This window comes from Henckelia pumila, chromosome 4, assembly GCF_033568475.1.
Source record: "Henckelia pumila isolate YLH828 chromosome 4, ASM3356847v2, whole genome shotgun sequence".
Taxonomy (NCBI): Eukaryota; Viridiplantae; Streptophyta; class Magnoliopsida; order Lamiales; family Gesneriaceae; genus Henckelia; species Henckelia pumila.
Window position 1 is genome coordinate 187434535 of NC_133123.1, and position 15790 is coordinate 187450324.

The 15790-nt window shown below is 47.4% G+C and overlaps 28 non-coding genes and 2 pseudogenes across 28 annotated transcripts; all 30 read right to left on the minus strand.

Moving 5' to 3' along the window:
- Positions 1-352: 352 nt before the first annotated feature.
- LOC140868973 (5S ribosomal RNA) lies at positions 353-470 on the minus strand. Its single transcript, XR_012146368.1, has one exon. It is a non-coding gene; the product is annotated as a 5S ribosomal RNA (ribosomal RNA).
- A 401-nt stretch (positions 471-871) lies between these two features.
- Positions 872-990, minus strand: LOC140870458 (5S ribosomal RNA). The gene has a single exon (XR_012147418.1). It is a non-coding gene; the product is annotated as a 5S ribosomal RNA (ribosomal RNA).
- A 399-nt stretch (positions 991-1389) lies between these two features.
- Positions 1390-1508, minus strand: LOC140870331 (5S ribosomal RNA). Its single transcript, XR_012147296.1, has one exon. It is a non-coding gene; the product is annotated as a 5S ribosomal RNA (ribosomal RNA).
- A 398-nt stretch (positions 1509-1906) lies between these two features.
- Positions 1907-2025, minus strand: LOC140869475 (5S ribosomal RNA; annotated as a pseudogene).
- Positions 2026-2424: 399 nt separating this feature from the next.
- LOC140869878 (5S ribosomal RNA) lies at positions 2425-2543 on the minus strand. Its single transcript, XR_012146869.1, has one exon. It is a non-coding gene; the product is annotated as a 5S ribosomal RNA (ribosomal RNA).
- Positions 2544-2938: 395 nt separating this feature from the next.
- LOC140869193 (5S ribosomal RNA) lies at positions 2939-3056 on the minus strand. The gene has a single exon (XR_012146580.1). It is a non-coding gene; the product is annotated as a 5S ribosomal RNA (ribosomal RNA).
- A 401-nt stretch (positions 3057-3457) lies between these two features.
- On the minus strand, positions 3458-3576 carry LOC140868288 (5S ribosomal RNA). Its single transcript, XR_012145713.1, has one exon. It is a non-coding gene; the product is annotated as a 5S ribosomal RNA (ribosomal RNA).
- Positions 3577-3976: 400 nt separating this feature from the next.
- LOC140870398 (5S ribosomal RNA) lies at positions 3977-4095 on the minus strand. Its single transcript, XR_012147362.1, has one exon. It is a non-coding gene; the product is annotated as a 5S ribosomal RNA (ribosomal RNA).
- A 400-nt stretch (positions 4096-4495) lies between these two features.
- On the minus strand, positions 4496-4614 carry LOC140868234 (5S ribosomal RNA). The gene has a single exon (XR_012145661.1). It is a non-coding gene; the product is annotated as a 5S ribosomal RNA (ribosomal RNA).
- Positions 4615-5015: 401 nt separating this feature from the next.
- Positions 5016-5134, minus strand: LOC140868151 (5S ribosomal RNA). Its single transcript, XR_012145581.1, has one exon. It is a non-coding gene; the product is annotated as a 5S ribosomal RNA (ribosomal RNA).
- Positions 5135-5532: 398 nt separating this feature from the next.
- On the minus strand, positions 5533-5651 carry LOC140868219 (5S ribosomal RNA). Its single transcript, XR_012145646.1, has one exon. It is a non-coding gene; the product is annotated as a 5S ribosomal RNA (ribosomal RNA).
- A 399-nt stretch (positions 5652-6050) lies between these two features.
- LOC140868058 (5S ribosomal RNA) lies at positions 6051-6169 on the minus strand. Its single transcript, XR_012145493.1, has one exon. It is a non-coding gene; the product is annotated as a 5S ribosomal RNA (ribosomal RNA).
- Positions 6170-6569: 400 nt separating this feature from the next.
- On the minus strand, positions 6570-6688 carry LOC140868410 (5S ribosomal RNA). Its single transcript, XR_012145829.1, has one exon. It is a non-coding gene; the product is annotated as a 5S ribosomal RNA (ribosomal RNA).
- A 396-nt stretch (positions 6689-7084) lies between these two features.
- On the minus strand, positions 7085-7203 carry LOC140868338 (5S ribosomal RNA). The gene has a single exon (XR_012145761.1). It is a non-coding gene; the product is annotated as a 5S ribosomal RNA (ribosomal RNA).
- A 400-nt stretch (positions 7204-7603) lies between these two features.
- On the minus strand, positions 7604-7722 carry LOC140867868 (5S ribosomal RNA). The gene has a single exon (XR_012145308.1). It is a non-coding gene; the product is annotated as a 5S ribosomal RNA (ribosomal RNA).
- Positions 7723-8122: 400 nt separating this feature from the next.
- On the minus strand, positions 8123-8241 carry LOC140868235 (5S ribosomal RNA). Its single transcript, XR_012145662.1, has one exon. It is a non-coding gene; the product is annotated as a 5S ribosomal RNA (ribosomal RNA).
- A 401-nt stretch (positions 8242-8642) lies between these two features.
- LOC140868272 (5S ribosomal RNA) lies at positions 8643-8759 on the minus strand. The gene has a single exon (XR_012145697.1). It is a non-coding gene; the product is annotated as a 5S ribosomal RNA (ribosomal RNA).
- Positions 8760-9157: 398 nt separating this feature from the next.
- LOC140870362 (5S ribosomal RNA) lies at positions 9158-9276 on the minus strand. The gene has a single exon (XR_012147326.1). It is a non-coding gene; the product is annotated as a 5S ribosomal RNA (ribosomal RNA).
- Positions 9277-9676: 400 nt separating this feature from the next.
- Positions 9677-9795, minus strand: LOC140869392 (5S ribosomal RNA; annotated as a pseudogene).
- Positions 9796-10196: 401 nt separating this feature from the next.
- On the minus strand, positions 10197-10315 carry LOC140869043 (5S ribosomal RNA). Its single transcript, XR_012146436.1, has one exon. It is a non-coding gene; the product is annotated as a 5S ribosomal RNA (ribosomal RNA).
- Positions 10316-10714: 399 nt separating this feature from the next.
- On the minus strand, positions 10715-10833 carry LOC140868002 (5S ribosomal RNA). The gene has a single exon (XR_012145440.1). It is a non-coding gene; the product is annotated as a 5S ribosomal RNA (ribosomal RNA).
- Positions 10834-11232: 399 nt separating this feature from the next.
- On the minus strand, positions 11233-11351 carry LOC140870253 (5S ribosomal RNA). Its single transcript, XR_012147223.1, has one exon. It is a non-coding gene; the product is annotated as a 5S ribosomal RNA (ribosomal RNA).
- Positions 11352-11750: 399 nt separating this feature from the next.
- On the minus strand, positions 11751-11869 carry LOC140869109 (5S ribosomal RNA). The gene has a single exon (XR_012146499.1). It is a non-coding gene; the product is annotated as a 5S ribosomal RNA (ribosomal RNA).
- A 400-nt stretch (positions 11870-12269) lies between these two features.
- On the minus strand, positions 12270-12388 carry LOC140870522 (5S ribosomal RNA). The gene has a single exon (XR_012147480.1). It is a non-coding gene; the product is annotated as a 5S ribosomal RNA (ribosomal RNA).
- A 400-nt stretch (positions 12389-12788) lies between these two features.
- LOC140868411 (5S ribosomal RNA) lies at positions 12789-12907 on the minus strand. The gene has a single exon (XR_012145830.1). It is a non-coding gene; the product is annotated as a 5S ribosomal RNA (ribosomal RNA).
- Positions 12908-13304: 397 nt separating this feature from the next.
- LOC140868339 (5S ribosomal RNA) lies at positions 13305-13423 on the minus strand. The gene has a single exon (XR_012145762.1). It is a non-coding gene; the product is annotated as a 5S ribosomal RNA (ribosomal RNA).
- Positions 13424-13823: 400 nt separating this feature from the next.
- Positions 13824-13942, minus strand: LOC140867869 (5S ribosomal RNA). Its single transcript, XR_012145309.1, has one exon. It is a non-coding gene; the product is annotated as a 5S ribosomal RNA (ribosomal RNA).
- Positions 13943-14340: 398 nt separating this feature from the next.
- On the minus strand, positions 14341-14459 carry LOC140868236 (5S ribosomal RNA). The gene has a single exon (XR_012145663.1). It is a non-coding gene; the product is annotated as a 5S ribosomal RNA (ribosomal RNA).
- A 401-nt stretch (positions 14460-14860) lies between these two features.
- LOC140868274 (5S ribosomal RNA) lies at positions 14861-14977 on the minus strand. The gene has a single exon (XR_012145699.1). It is a non-coding gene; the product is annotated as a 5S ribosomal RNA (ribosomal RNA).
- A 398-nt stretch (positions 14978-15375) lies between these two features.
- LOC140870363 (5S ribosomal RNA) lies at positions 15376-15494 on the minus strand. Its single transcript, XR_012147327.1, has one exon. It is a non-coding gene; the product is annotated as a 5S ribosomal RNA (ribosomal RNA).
- Positions 15495-15790: the final 296 nt, after the last annotated feature.

Below are 15790 nucleotides of genomic sequence, written 5' to 3' on the forward strand. Positions count from 1 at the left end.
AGGAACAGGAGCTACAGTTTCAAACGGACATAACTTTCGATCGGCTAAGAGTTACGGGAGCTTCAGCCTGTTCACACGAAGCTCCTCTCGATACCTACAGCAAGTATCTCAGTCTAAGAGATGGAGACGCTCAAATTACAATCCGGAGATGGTCTTTCGGGGCGTTTTTCCCGTAGGGCGCCTTGGGACCCACTGAAGCGTCCTGCGTCACCCAGATCGCACGTTCACGTCGTGTGACTAAGTCTATTGCATCTTTTCTATCCGCGGATTGGACTGAAAGAGTCGGAAATAGGACGGCGAGTAATCGGAAAAACAAGAAGTACGAGTAAGAAAAAAAGAAATTAATAAAAAAGGGGTGCAACACGAGAACTTCCAAGGGGTCACCCATCCTAGTACTGCTCTCGCCCAAGCACGCTTAACTTCGGTGTTCTGATGGGATCCGGTGCATTAGTACTGGTATGATAGTACCCAACTATGAATGAATTCTTTATTTTTTTGTCTCTCGAATTGCGGATCGGAGGAACAGGAGCTGCAGTTTCAAACGGACATAACTTTCGATCTGCTGAGAGTTACAGGAGCTTCAGCCTGCTCACGCGAAGCTCTTCTCGATACCTACAGCGCGTATCTTGGTCTAAGAGACGAAGAAGCTCAAATTCAAACCCGAAGATGGTCTTTAGGGTCATTTTTCTCGTAGGACGTGCTGGGACCCACCCAAGTGGCCCGCGTCACCCAGATCGCACGTTCACGTCGTGTGATTCTGTCTATTGCATCTTTTCTATCCGTGGATTGGACTGAAAGAGTCGGAAATAGGACGGATAGGAATCGGAAGAACAAGATGTACGAGTAAGAAAAAAAGAAACTAATTAAAAAAGGGGTGCAACACGAGGACTTCCCAGGGGGTCACCCATCCTAGTACTGCTCTTGCCCAAACACGCATAACTTCGGAGTTCTGATGGGATCCGGTGCATTAGTGCTGGTATGATCGCACCCAATTGTGAATGAACTCTTTATTTTTTTGTCTCTCGAATTGCGGATCGGAGGAACAGGAGCTGCAGTTTAAAACGGACATAACTTTCGATCGGCTGAGAGTTACTGGAGCTTCAGCCTGCTCACGCGAAGCTCCACTCGATACCTATAGTGCGTATCTAGGTTAAAGAGACGGATACGCTCAAATTCCAAAACGGAGATGGTATTTCGGGACATTTTTCCCGTATGTCGCGCAAGGACCCACCGAAGCGGCCCGCGTCACCCAGATCGCACGTTCACATCGTATGATTCAGTCTATTGCATCTTTTCTATCTGCGTATTGGACTGAAAGAGTCGGAATAGGACGGAGAGGAATCGGAAGAATTAGAAGTACGAGTAGGAAAAAAAGAAATTAATGAAAAAGGGGTGCAACACGAGGACATCCCAGGGGGTCACCCATCCTAGTACTGCTCTCGCCCAAGCACGCTTAACTTCGGAGTTCTGACGGGATCCGGTGCATTAGTGCTGGTATAATCACACCCAATAGTGAATGAATTTTTATTGTTTTGTCTCTCGAATTGCGGATCGGAGGAACAGGAGCTGCAGTTTCAAACGGACATAACTTTCGATCGGCTAAGAGTTGCGGGAGCTTCAGCCTGTTAACACGAAGCTCCTCTCGATACCTACAGCAAGTATCTCGGTCTAAGAGACGGAAACGCTCAAATTACAACTCGAAGATGGTCTTTCGGGGCGTTTTTCCCGTAGGACGCGCTGGGACCCACTGAAGCATCCAGCGTCACCCAGATCGCACGTTCACGTCATGTGATTAAGTCTATTGCATCTTTTCTATCCGCGTATTGGACTGAAAGAGTCGGAATTAGGACGGCGAGGAATCGAAAAAACAAGAGGTACGAGTAAGAAAAAAAGAAATTAATGAAAAAGGGTGCAACACGAGGACTTCCCAGGGGGTCACCCATCCTAATACTGCTCTCGCTCAAGCACGCTTAACTTCAAAGTTCTGATGGGATCCGGTGCAATACTGCTGGTATGATCGAACACAATAAAGAATGAATTTTTATTGTTTTGTCTCTCGAATTGCGGATCGGAGGAACAGGAGTTGCAATTTCAAACGGACATAACTTTCGATCGGCTAAGAGTTACGGGAGCTTCAGCCTGTTCACACGAAGCTCCTCTTGATAACTACAGCAAGTATCTCGGTCTAAGAGACGGAGACGCTCAAATTACAACCCGGATATGGTCTTTCGGGGCGTTTTTCCCATATGGCGTGCTGGGACCCACTGAAGCGGCCTGCGTCACCCAGATCGCACGTTCACGTCATGAGATTAAGTCTATTGCATCTTTTCTATCCGTGGATTGGACTGAAAGAGTCGGTAATAGGATGGCGAGGAATCGGAAAAACAAGAAGTACGAGTAAGAAAAAAAGAAATTAATGAAAAAGGGGTGCAACACAAGGACTTCCCAGGGGGTCACCGATCCTAGTACTGCTCTCGCCCAAGCACGCTTAACTTCGGAGTTCTGATGGGATCCGGTGCATTAGTGCTGGTATGATCGCACCCAACAGTGAATGAATTCTTTATTTTTTTGTCTCTCGAATTGCGGATCGGAGGATCCGGAGCTGCAGTTTCAAATGGACATAACTTTCGATCGGCTAAGAGTTACGGGAGCTTCAGCCTGTTCACATGAAGCTCTTATACCTACAGCAAGTATCTCGGTCTAAGAGACGGAGACGCTCAAATTACAACCCGAAGATGGTCTTTAGGGGCGTTTTTCCCGTAGGGCGTGCTGGGACCCACTGAAGCGGCCTGCGTCACCCAGATCGCACGTTCACGTCGTGTGATTAAGTCTATTGCATCTTTTCTATCCGCGGATTGGACTGAAAGAGTTGGAAATAGGATGGCGAGTAATCGGAAAAACAAGAAGTACGAGTAAGAAAAAAAAAATTAATGAAAAAGGGGTGCAACACGAGAACTTCCCAGGGGTTACCCATCCTAGTACTGCTCTCGTCCAAGCACGCTTAACTTCGGTGTTCTGATGGGATCCGGTGCATTAGTACTGGTATGATAGTACCCAACAATGAATGAATTCTTTATTTTTTTGTCTCTCGAATTGCGGATCGGAGGAACAGGAGCTGCAGTTTCAAACGGACATAACTTTCGATCTGCTGAGAGTTACGGGAGCTTCAGCCTGCTCACGCGAAGCTCTTCTCGATACCTACAGCGCGTATCTTGGTCTAAGAGACGAAGAAGCTCAAATTCAAACCCGAAGATGGTCTTTAGGGTCATTTTTCTCGTAGGACGTGCTGGGACCCACCGATGTGGCCCGCGTCACCCAGATCGCACGTTCACGTCGTGTGATTCTGTCTATTGCATCTTTTCTATCCGTGGATTGGACTGAAAGAGTCGGAAATAGGACGGAGAGGAATCGAAAGAACAAGATGTACGAGTAAGAAAAAAATAAACTAATTAAAAAAGGGGTGCAACACGAGGACTTCCCAGGGGGTCACCCATCCTAGTACTGCTCTTGCCCAAACACGCATAATTTCGGAGTTCTGATGGGATCCGGTGCATTAGTGCTGGTATGATCGCACCCAATTGTGAATGAACTCTTTATTTTTTTGTCTCTCGAATTGCGGATCGGAGGAACAGGAGCTGCAGTTTAAAACGGACATAACTTTCGATCGGCTGAGAGTTACTAGAGCTTCAGCCTGCTCACGCGAAGCTCCACTCGATACCTATAGTGTGTATCTAGGTTAAAGAGACGGATACGCTCAAATTCCAAAACGGAGATGGTATTTCGGGACATTTTTCCCGTATGTCGCGCTGGGACCCACCAAAGCGGCCCGCGTCACCCAGATCGCACGTTCACATCGTATGATTCAGTCTATTGCATCTTTTCTATCTGCGGATTGGACTGAAAGAGTCGGAAATAGGACGGAGAGGAATCGGAAGAATTAGAAGTACGAGTAAGAAAAAAAGAAATTAATGAAAAAGGGGTGCAACACGAGGACTTCCCAGGGGTTCACCCATCCTAGTACTGCTCTCGCCCAAGCACGCTTAACTTCGGAGTTCTGATGGGATCCGGTGCATTAGTACTGGTAAGATCGCACCCAACAATGAATGAATTCTATATTTTTTTGTCTCTCGAATTGCGGATCGGAGGAACAGGAGCTGCAGTTTCAAACGGACATAACTTTCGATCTGCTGAGAGTTACGGGAGCTTCAGCTTGCTCACGCGAAGCTCTTCTCGATACCTACAGCGCGTATCTCGGTCTAAGAGACGGAGACGCTCAAATTACAACACGGAGATGGTCTTTTGGGGCATTTTTCCCGTAGGGCATGCTGGGACCCACTGAAGCGGCCTGCGTCACCAAGATCGCACGTTCACGTCGTGTGACTAAGTCTATTGCATCTTTTCTATCCGTGGATTGGACTGAAAGAGTCGGTAATAGGACGGCGGGGAATCGGAAATATAAGAAGTACGAGTAAGAAAAAAAGAAATTAATGAAAAAGGGGTGCAACACGAGGACTTCCCAGGGGGTCACCCATCCTAGTACTGCTCTTGCCCAAGCATGCATAACTTCGGAGTTCTGATGGGATCCGGTGCATTAGTGCTGGTATGCTCGCACCCAATAGTGAATGAATTCTTTATTTTTTTGTCTCTCGAATTGCGGATCAAAGGAACAGGAGCTGCAGTTTCAAACGGACATAACTTTCGATCGGCTGAGAGTTACTGGAGCTTCAGCCTGCTCACGCGAAGCTCCACTCGATACCTATAGTGCGTATCTAGGTTAAAGAGACGGAGACGCTTAAATTCCAAAACGGAGATGGTCTTTCGGGGCATTTTTCCCGTATGTCGCGCTGGGACCCACCGAAGCGGCCCGCGTCACCCAGATCGCACTATCACATCATATGATTCAGTCTATTGCATCTTTTCTATCCGCGGATTGGACTGAAAGAGTCGGAAATAGGACGGAGAGGAATCGGAAAAAATTAGAAGTACGAGTAAGGAAAAAAAAATTTAATGAAAAAGGGGTGCAACACGAGGACTTCCCAGGGGGTCACCCATCCTAGTACTGCTCTCGCCCAAGAACGCTTAACTTCGGAGTTTTGATGGGATCCGGTGCATTAGTGCTGGTATGATCTCACCCAATAGTGAATGAATTTTTATTGTTTTGTCTCTCGAATTGCGGATCGGAGGAACAGGAGCTGCAGTTTCAAACGGACATAACTTTCGATCGGCTAAGAGTTACGGGAGCTTCAGCCTGTTCACACGAAGCTCCTCTCGATACCTACAGCAAGTATCTTGGTCTAAGAGACGGAGACGCTCAAATTACAACCCGGATATGGTCTTTCGGGGCGTTTTTCTCGTAGGGCATGCTGGGACCCACTGTAGCGGCCTGCGTCACCCAGATCGCACATTCACGTCGTGTGATTAAGTCTATTGCATCTTTTCTATCCACAGATTGGACTGAAAGAGTCGGTAATAGGACGGCGAGGAATCGAAAAAACAAGAAGTACGAGTAAGAAAAAAAGAAATTAATGAAAAAGGGTGCAACACGAGGACTTCCCAGGGGGTCACCCATCCTAGTACTGCTCTCGCTCAAGCACACTTAACTTCGAAGTTTTGATGGGATCCGGTGCATTAGTGCTGGTATGATCGCACCCAATAGTGAATGAATTTTTATTGTTTTGTCTCTCGAATTACGGATCGGAGGAACAGGAGTTGCAAATTCAAACGGACATAACTTTCGATCGGCTAAAAGTTACGGTAGCTTTAGCCTGTTCACACGAAGCTCCTCTCGATACCTACAGCAAGTATCTCGGTCTAAGAGACGGAGACGCTCAAATTACAACCCGGATATGGTCTTTTGGGGCGTTTTTCCCATAGGGCGTGCTGGGACCCACTGAAGCGGCCTGCGTCACCCAGATCGCACGTTCACGTCGTGAGATTAAGTCTATTGCATCTTTTCTATCCGCGGATTGGACTGAAAGAGTCGGTAATAGGATGGCGAGGAATCGGAAAAACAAGAAGTACGAGTAAGAAAAAAAGAAATTAATGAAAAAGGGGTGCAACACAAGGACTTCCCAGGGGGTCACCGATCCTAGTACTGTTCTCGCCCAAGCACGCTTAACTTCGGAGTTCTGATGGGATCCGGTGCATTATTGCTGGTATGATCGCACCCAACAGTGAATGAATTCTTTATTTTTTTGTCTCTCGAATTGCGGATCGGAGGATCCAAAGCTGCAGTTTCAAATGGACATAACTTTCGATCGGCTAAGAGTTACGGGAGCTTCAGCCTGTTCACACGAAGCTCCTCTTTATACCTACAGCAAGTATCTCGGTCTAAGAGACGGAGACGCTCAAATTACAACCCAAAGATGGTCTTTAGGGGCATTTTTCCCGTAGGGCGTGCTGGGACCCACTGAAGCGGCCTGCGTCACCCAGATCGCACGTTCACGTCGTGTGATTAAGTCTATTGCATCTTTTCTATCCGCGGATTGGACTGAAAGAGTCGGTAATAGGACGGCGGGGAATCGGAAAAATAAGAAGTACGAGTAAGAAAAAAAGAAATTAAAGAAAAAGGGGTGCAACACGAGGACTTCCCTGGGGGTCACCCATTCTAGTACTGCTCTCGCCCAAGCACGCTTAACTTCGGAGTTCTGATGGGATGCGGTGCATTAGTGCTGTTATGATCGCACCCAACAGTGAATGAATTTTTATTGTTTTGTCTCTCGAATTGCGAATCGGAGGAACAGGAGCTGCAGTTTCAAACGGACATAACTTTCGATCGGCTAAGAGTTACGGGAACTTCAGCCTGTTCACACGAAGCTCCTCTCGATACCTACACCAAGTATCTCGGTCTAAGAGACGGAGACGCTCAAATTACAACCCGGAGATGGTCTTTCGGGGCGTTTTTTCCCGTAGGGCGCTGGGACCCACTGAAGCGGCCTGCGTCACCCAGATCGCACGTTCACGTCGTGTGATTAAGTCTATTGCATCTTTTCTATCCGCGGATTGGACTGAAAAAGTCAGAAATAGGACGGCGAGGAATCGGAAAAACAAGAAGTACGAGTAAGAAAAAAAAATTAATGAAAAAGGGGTGCAACACGAGAACTTACCAGGGGGTCACCCATCCTAGTACTGCTCTCGCCCAAGCACGCTTAACTTCAAAGTTCTGATTGGATCCGGTGCGTTAGTGCTGGTATGATCGCACCCAACAATGAATGAATTCTTTATTTTTTTGTCTCTCGAATTGCGGATCGGAGGAACAAGAGCTGCAGTTTCAAACGGACATAACTTTTGATCGGCTAAAAGTTACGGGAGCTTCAGCCTGTTCACACGAAGCTCCTCTTGATACCTACAACAAGTATCTCGGTCTAAGAGACGGAGACGCTCAAATTACAACCCGGAGATGGTCTTTCGGTGCGTTTTTCCCGTAGGGCATGCTAGGACCCACTGAAGCGGCCTGCGTCACCCAGATCGCACGTTCACGTCGTGTGATTAAGTCTATTGCATCTTTTCTATCCGCGGATTGGACTGAAAAATTCGGTAATAGGACGGCGAGGAATCGGAAAAATAAGAAGTACGAGTAAGAAAAAAAGAAATTAATGAAAAAGGGGTGCAACACGAGGACTTCCCAGGGGGTCACCCATCCTAGTACTGCTCTCGCTCAAGCACGCTTAACTTCGGAGTTCTGATGGGATCCGGTGCATTAGTACTAGTAAGATCGCACCCAACAAGGAATGAATTCTTTATTTTTTGTCTCTCGAATTGCGGATCAGAGGAACAGGAGCTGCAGTTTCAAACGGACATAACTTTCGATCTGCTGAGAGTTACGGGAGCTTCAGCCTGCTCACGCGAAGCTCTTCTCGATACCTACAGCGCGTATCTCGGTCTAAGAGACGAAGAAGCTCAAATTCAAACCCGAAGATGGTTTTTGGGTGCATTTTTCTCATAGGACTTGCTGGGACCCACCGAAGTGGCCCGCGTCACCCAGATCGCATGTTCACGTCGTGTGATTCAGTCTATTGCATCTTTTTTATCCGTGGATTAGACTGAAAGAGTCGGAAATAGGACGGAGAGGAATCGGAAGAACAAGATGTACGAGTAAGAAAAAAAGAAACTAATTGAAAAAGGGGTGCAACACGAGGACTTCCCAGGGGGTCACCCATCCTAGTACTGCTCTTGCCCAAGCATGCATAACTTCGGAGTTCTGATGGGATCCGGTGCATTAGTGCTGGTATGCTCGCACCCAATAGTGAATGAATTCTTTATTTTTTCGTCTCTCAAATTGCGAATCAAAGGAACAGGAGCTGCAGTTTCAAACGGACATAACTTTCGATCGGCTAAGAGTTACTGGAGCTTCAGCCTGCTCACGCGAAGCTCCACTCGATACCTATAGTGCGTATCTAGGTTAAAGCGACGGAGACGCTCAAATTCCAAAACAGAGATGGTCTTTCGGGGCATTTTTCCCGTATGTCGCGCTGGGACCCACCGAAGCGGCCCGCGACACCCAGATCGCACTATCACATCGTATGATTCAATCTATTGCATCTTTTCTATCCGCGGATTGGACTGAAAGAGTCGGAAATAGGACGGAGAGGAATCGAAAAGAATTAGAAGTACGAGTAAGGAAAAAAGAAATTAATGAAAAAGGGGTGCAACACGAGATTCCCAGGGGGTCACCCATCCTAGTACTGCTCTCGCCCAAGGACGCTTAACTTCGGGGTTCTGATGGGATCCGGTGCATTAGTGCTGGTATGATCGCACCCAATAGTGAATGAATTTTTATTGTTTTGTCTCTCGAATTGCGGATCGGAGGAACAGGAGCTGCAGTTTCAAACGGACATAACTTTCGATCGGCTAAGAGTTACGGGAGCTTCAGCCTGTTCACACGAAGCTCCTCTCGATACCTACAGCAAGTATCTTGGTCTAAGAGACGGAGACGCTCAAATTACAACCCGGATATGGTCTTTCGGGGCGTTTTTCCCGTAGGGCATGCTGGGACCCACTATAGCGGCCTGCGTCACCCAGATCGCACGTTCACGTCGTGTGATTAAGTCTATTGCATCTTTTCTATCCGCGGATTGGACTGAAAGAGTCGGTAATAGGATGGCGAGGAATCGGAAAAACAAGAAGTACGAGTAAGAAAAAAAGAAATTAATGAAAAAGAGTGCTACACAAGGAATTCCCAGGGGGTCACCCATCCTAGTACTGCTCTCGCCCAAGCACGCTTAGCTTCGGAGTTCTGATGGGATCCGGTACATTAGTGCTGGTATGATCGCACCCAACAGTGAATGAATTCTTTATTTTTTTGTCTCTCGAATTGCGGATCGGAGGATCCGGAGCTGCAGTTTCAAACGGACGTAACTTTCGATCGGCTAAGAGTTACGGGAGCTTCAGTCTGTTCACACGAAGCTCCTCTTTATACCTACAGCAAGAATCTCGGTCTAAGAGATGGAGACGCTCAAATTACAACCCGGAGATGGTCTTTTGGGGCGTTTTTCCCGTAGGGCTTGCTGGGACCCACTGAAGCGGCCTGCGTCACCAAGATCGCACGTTCACGTCGTGTGATTAAGTCTATTGCATCTTTTCTATCCGCGGATTGGACTGAAAGAGTCGGTAATAGGACGGCGGGGAATCGGAAATATAAGAAGTACGAGTAAGAAAAAAAGAAATTAATGAAAAAGGGGTGCAACACGAGGACTTCCCAGGGGGTCACCCATCCTAGTACTGCTCTCGCCCAAGTACGCTTAACTTCGGAGTTATGATGGGATGCGGTGCATTAGTGCTGTTATGATCGCACGCAACACTGAATGAATTTTTATTGTTTTGTCTCTCGAATTGCGGATCGGAGGAACAGGAGCTGCACTTTCAAACGGACATAACTTTCGATCGGCTAAGAGGTACGGGAGCTTCAGCCTGTTCACACGAAGCTCCTCTCGATACCTACACCATGTATCTCGGTCTAAGAGACGGAGACGCTCAAATTACAACCCGGAGATGGTCTTTCGGGGCATTTTTCTCATTGGATGTGCTGGGACCCACCGAAGTGGCCCGCGTCACCCAGATCGCACGTTCACGTCATGTGATTCAGTCTATTGCATCTTTTCTATCCGTGGATTGGACTGAAAGAGTCGGAAATAGGATGGAGAGGAATCAGAAGAACAAGATGTACGAGTAAGAAAAAAAAGAAACTAATTACAAAAGGGGTACAACACGAGGACTTTCCAGGGGGTCACCCATCCTAGTACTGCTCTTGCCCAAGCACGCATAACTTCAGATTTCTGATGGGATCCGGTGCATTAGTGCTGGTATGATCGCACCCAATAGTGAATGAATTCTTTATTTTTTTGTCTCTCGAATTGCGGATCGGAGGAACAGGAGCTGCAGTTTCAAACAGACATAACTTTCGATCGGCTGAGAGTTACTGGAGCTTCAGCCTGCTCACGCAAAGCTCCAATCGATACCTATAGTGCGTATCTAGATAAAGAGACGGAGACGCTCAAATTCCAAAATGGAGATGGTCTTTCGGGGCATTTTTCCCGTATGTCGCGCTGGGACCCACCGAAGCGGCCCGCGTCACCCAGATCGCACGTTCCCATCGTATGATTCAGTCTATTGCATCTTTTCTATCCGCGGATTGGACTGAAAGAGTCGGAAATAGGACAGAGAGGAATCGGAAGAATTAGAAGTACGAGTAAGAAAAAAAGAAATTAATGAAAAAGGGGTGCAACACGAGGACTTCCCAGGGGGTCACCCATCCTAGTACTGCTCTCGCCCAAGCACGCTAAACTTCGGAGTTCTGATGGGATCCGGTGCATTAGTGCTTGTATGATCGCAACCAATAGTGAATGGATTTTTATTGTTTTGTCTCTCGAATTACGGATCGGAGAAACATGAGCTGCAGTTTCAAACGGACATAACTTTCGATCGGCTAAGAGTTATGGGAGCTTCAGCCTGTTCACACGAAGCTCCTCTCGATACCTACAGCAAGTATCTCGGTCTAAGAGACGGAGACGCTCAAATTTCAACCCGAAGATGGTCTTTTGGGGCGTTTTTCCCGTAGGACGTGCTGGGACCCACTGAAACGTCCTGCGTCACCCAGATCGCACGTTCACGTCGTGTGATTAATTCTATTGCATCTTTTCTATCCGCGGATTGGACTGAAAGAGTCGGAAATAGGACGGCGAGGAATCAGAAAAACAAAAAGTACGAGTAAGAAAAAAAGAAATTAATGAAAAAGGGGTGCAACACGAGGTATTCCCAGGGGGTCACCCATCCTAGTACTGCTCTCGCCCAAGCACGCTTAACTTCAGAGTTCTGATGGGATCCGGTGCATTAGTGCTGGTATGATCGAACCCAATAGTTAATGAATTTTTATTGTTTTGTCTCTCGAATTGCGGATCGGAGGAACAGGAGCTGCAGTTTCAAACGGACATAACTTTCGATCGGCTAAGAGTTACGGGAGCTTCAGCCTGTTCACACGAAGCTCCTCTCGATACCTACAGCAAGTATCTCGGTCTAAGAGATGGAGACTCTCAAATTACAACCGGGATATGGTCTTTCGGGGCGTTTTTCCCGTAGGGCGTGCAGGGACCCACTAAAGCGGCCTGCGTCACCCAGATCGCACGTTCACGTCGTGTGATTAAGTCTATTGCATCTTTTCTATCCGCGGATTGGACTGAAAGAGTCGTTAATAGGACGGCGAGGATTCAGAAAAACAAGAAGTACGAGTAAGAAAAAAAGAAATTAATGAAAAAGGGGTGCAACACAAGGACTTCCCAGGAGGTCACCCATCCTAGTACTGCTCTCGCCCAAGCACGCTTAACTTCGGAGTTCTGATGGGATCCGATGCATTAGTGCTGATATGATCGCACCCAACAGTGAATGAATTCTTTATTTTTTTGTCTCTCGAATTGCGGATCGGAGGATCCGGAGCTGCAGTTTCAAACGGACATAACTTTCGATCGGCTAAAAGTTACGGTAGCTTTAGCCTGTTCACACGAAGCTCCTCTCGATACCTACAGCAAGTATCTCGTTCTAAGAGACGGAGACGCTCAAATTACAACCCGGATATGGTCTTTTGGGGCGTTTTTCCCATAGGGCGTGCTGGGACCCACTGAAGCGGCCTGCGTCACCCAGATCTCATGTTCACGTCGTGAGATTAAGTCTATTGCATCTTTTCTATCCGCGGATTGGACTGAAAGAGTCGGTAATAGGATGGCGAGGAATCGGAAAAACAAGAAGTACGAGTAAGAAAAAAAGAAATTAATGAAAAAGGGGTGCAACACAAGGACTTCCCAGGGGGTCACCGATCCTAGTACTATTCTCGCCCAAGCACGCTTAACTTCGGAGTTCTGATGGGATCCGGTGCATTATTGCTGGTATGATCGCACCCAACAGTGAATGAATTCTTTATTTTTTTGTCTCTCGAATTGCGGATCGGAGGATCCAAAGCTGCAGTTTCAAATGGACATAACTTTCGATCGGCTAAGAGTTACGGGAGCTTCAGCCTGTTCACACGAAGCTCCTCTTTATACCTACAGCAAGTATCTCGGTCTAAGAGACGGAGACGCTCAAATTACAACCCAAAGATGGTCTTTAGGGGCATTTTTCCCGTAGGGCGTGCTGGGACCCACTGAAGCGGCCTGCGTCACCCAGATCGCACGTTCACGTCGTGTGATTAAGTCTATTGCATCTTTTCTATCCGCGGATTGGACTGAAAGAGTCGGTAATAGGACGGCGGGGAATCGGAAAAATAAGAAGTACGAGTAAGAAAAAAAGAAATTAAAGAAAAAGGGGTGCAACACGAGGACTTCCCTGGGGGTCACCCATTCTAGTACTGCTCTCGCCCAAGCACGCTTAACTTCGGAGTTCTGATGGGATGCGGTGCATTAGTGCTGTTATGATCGCACCCAACAATGAATGAATTTTTATTGTTTTGTCTCTCGAATTGCGAATCGGAGGAACAGGAGCTGCAGTTTCAAACGGACATAACTTTCGATCGGCTAAGAGTTACGGGAACTTCAGCCTGTTCACACGAAGCTCCTCTCGATACCTACACCAAGTATCTCGGTCTAAGAGACGGAGACGCTCAAATTACAACCCGGAGATGGTCTTTCGGGGCGTTTTTCCCGTAGGGCGCGCTGGGACCCACTGAAGCGGCCTGCGTCACCCAGATCGCACGTTCACGTCGTGTGATTAAGTCTATTGCATCTTTTCTATCCGCGGATTGGACTGAAAAAGTCAGAAATAGGACGGCGAGGAATCGGAAAAACAAGAAGTACGAGTAAGAAAAAAAAATTAATGAAAAAGGGGTGCAACACGAGAACTTACCAGGGGGTCACCCATCCTAGTACTGCTCTCGCCCAAGCACGCTTAACTTCAAAGTTCTGATTGGATCCGGTGCGTTAGTGCTGGTATGATCGCACCCAACAATGAATGAATTCTTTATTTTTTTGTCTCTCGAATTGCGGATCGGAGGAACAAGAGCTGCAGTTTCAAACGGACATAACTTTTGATCGGCTAAAAGTTACGGGAGCTTCAGCCTGTTCACACGAAGCTCCTCTTGATACCTACAACAAGTATCTCGGTCTAAGAGACGGAGACGCTCAAATTACAACCCGGAGATGGTCTTTCGGTGCGTTTTTCCCGTAGGGCATGCTGGGACCCACTGAAGCGGCCTGCGTCACCCAGATCGCACGTTCACGTCGTGTGATTAAGTCTATTGCATCTTTTCTATCCGCGGATTGGACTGAAAAATTCGGTAATAGGACGGCGAGGAATCGGAAAAATAAGAAGTACGAGTAAGAAAAAAAGAAATTAATGAAAAAGGGGTGCAACACGAGGACTTCCCAGGGGGTCACCCATCCTAGTACTGCTCTCGCTCAAGCACGCTTAACTTCGGAGTTCTGATGGGATCCGGTGCATTAGTACTAGTAAGATCGCACCCAACAAGGAATGAATTCTTTATTTTTTGTCTCTCGAATTGCGGATCAGAGAACAGGAGCTGCAGTTTCAAACGGACATAACTTTCGATCTGCTGAGAGTTACGGGAGCTTCAGCCTGCTCACGCGAAGCTCTTCTCGATACCTACAGCGCGTATCTCGGTCTAAGAGACGAAGAAGCTCAAATTCAAACCCGAAGATGGTTTTTGGGTGCATTTTCTCATAGGACTTGCTGGGACCCACCGAAGTGGCCCGCGTCACCCAGATCGCATGTTCACGTCGTGTGATTCAGTCTATTGCATCTTTTTTATCCGTGGATTAGACTGAAAGAGTCGGAAATAGGACGGAGAGGAATCGGAAGAACAAGATGTACGAGTAAGAAAAAAAGAAACTAATTGAAAAAGGGGTGCAACACGAGGACTTCCCAGGGGGTCACCCATCCTAGTACTGCTCTTGCCCAAGCATGCATAACTTCGGAGTTCTGATGGGATCCGGTGCATTAGTGCTGGTATGCTCGCACCCAATAGTGAATGAATTCTTTATTTTTTCGTCTCTCAAATTGCGAATCAAAGGAACAGGAGCTGCAGTTTCAAACGGACATAACTTTCGATCGGCTAAGAGTTACTGGAGCTTCAGCCTGCTCACGCGAAGCTCCACTCGATACCTATAGTGCGTATCTAGGTTAAAGCGACGGAGACGCTCAAATTCCAAAACAGAGATGGTCTTTCGGGGCATTTTTCCCGTATGTCGCGCTGGGACCCACCGAAGCGGCCCGCGACACCCAGATCGCACTATCACATCGTATGATTCAATCTATTGCATCTTTTCTATCCGCGGATTGGACTGAAAGAGTCGGAAATAGGACGGAGAGGAATCGAAAAGAATTAGAAGTACGAGTAAGGAAAAAAGAAATTAATGAAAAAGGGGTGCAACACGAGATTCCCAGGGGGTCACCCATCCTAGTACTGCTCTCGCCCAAGGACGCTTAACTTCGGGGTTCTGATGGGATCCGGTGCATTAGTGCTGGTATGATCGCACCCAATAGTGAATGAATTTTTATTGTTTTGTCTCTCGAATTGCGGATCGGAGGAACAGGAGCTGCAGTTTCAAACGGACATAACTTTCGATCGGCTAAGAGTTACGGGAGCTTCAGCCTGTTCACACGAAGCTCCTCTCGATACCTACAGCAAGTATCTTGGTCTAAGAGACGGAGACGCTCAAATTACAACCCGGATATGGTCTTTCGGGGCGTTTTTCCCGTAGGGCATGCTGGGACCCACTATAGCGGCCTGCGTCACCCAGATCGCACGTTCACGTCGTGTGATTAAGTCTATTGCATCTTTTCTATCCGCGGATTGGACTGAAAGAGTCGGTAATAGGATGGCGAGGAATCGGAAAAACAAGAAGTACGAGTAAGAAAAAAAGAAATTAATGAAAAAGAGTGCTACACAAGGAATTCCCAGGGGGTCACCCATCCTAGTACTGCTCTCGCCCAAGCACGCTTAGCTTCGGAGTTCTGATGGGATCCGGTACATTAGTGCTGGTATGATCGCACCCAACAGTGAATGAATTCTTTATTTTTTTGTCTCTCGAATTGCGGATCGGAGGATCCGGAGCTGCAGTTTCAAACGGACGTAACTTTCGATCGGCTAAGAGTTACGGGAGCTTCAGTCTGTTCACACGAAGCTCCTCTTTATACCTACAGCAAGAATGTCGGTCTAAGAGATGGAGACGCTCAAATTACAACCCGGAGATGGTCTTTTGGGGCGTTTTTCCCGTAGGGCTTGCTGGGACCCACTGAAGCGGCCTGCGTCACCCAGATCGCACGTTCACGTCGTGTGATTAAGTCTATT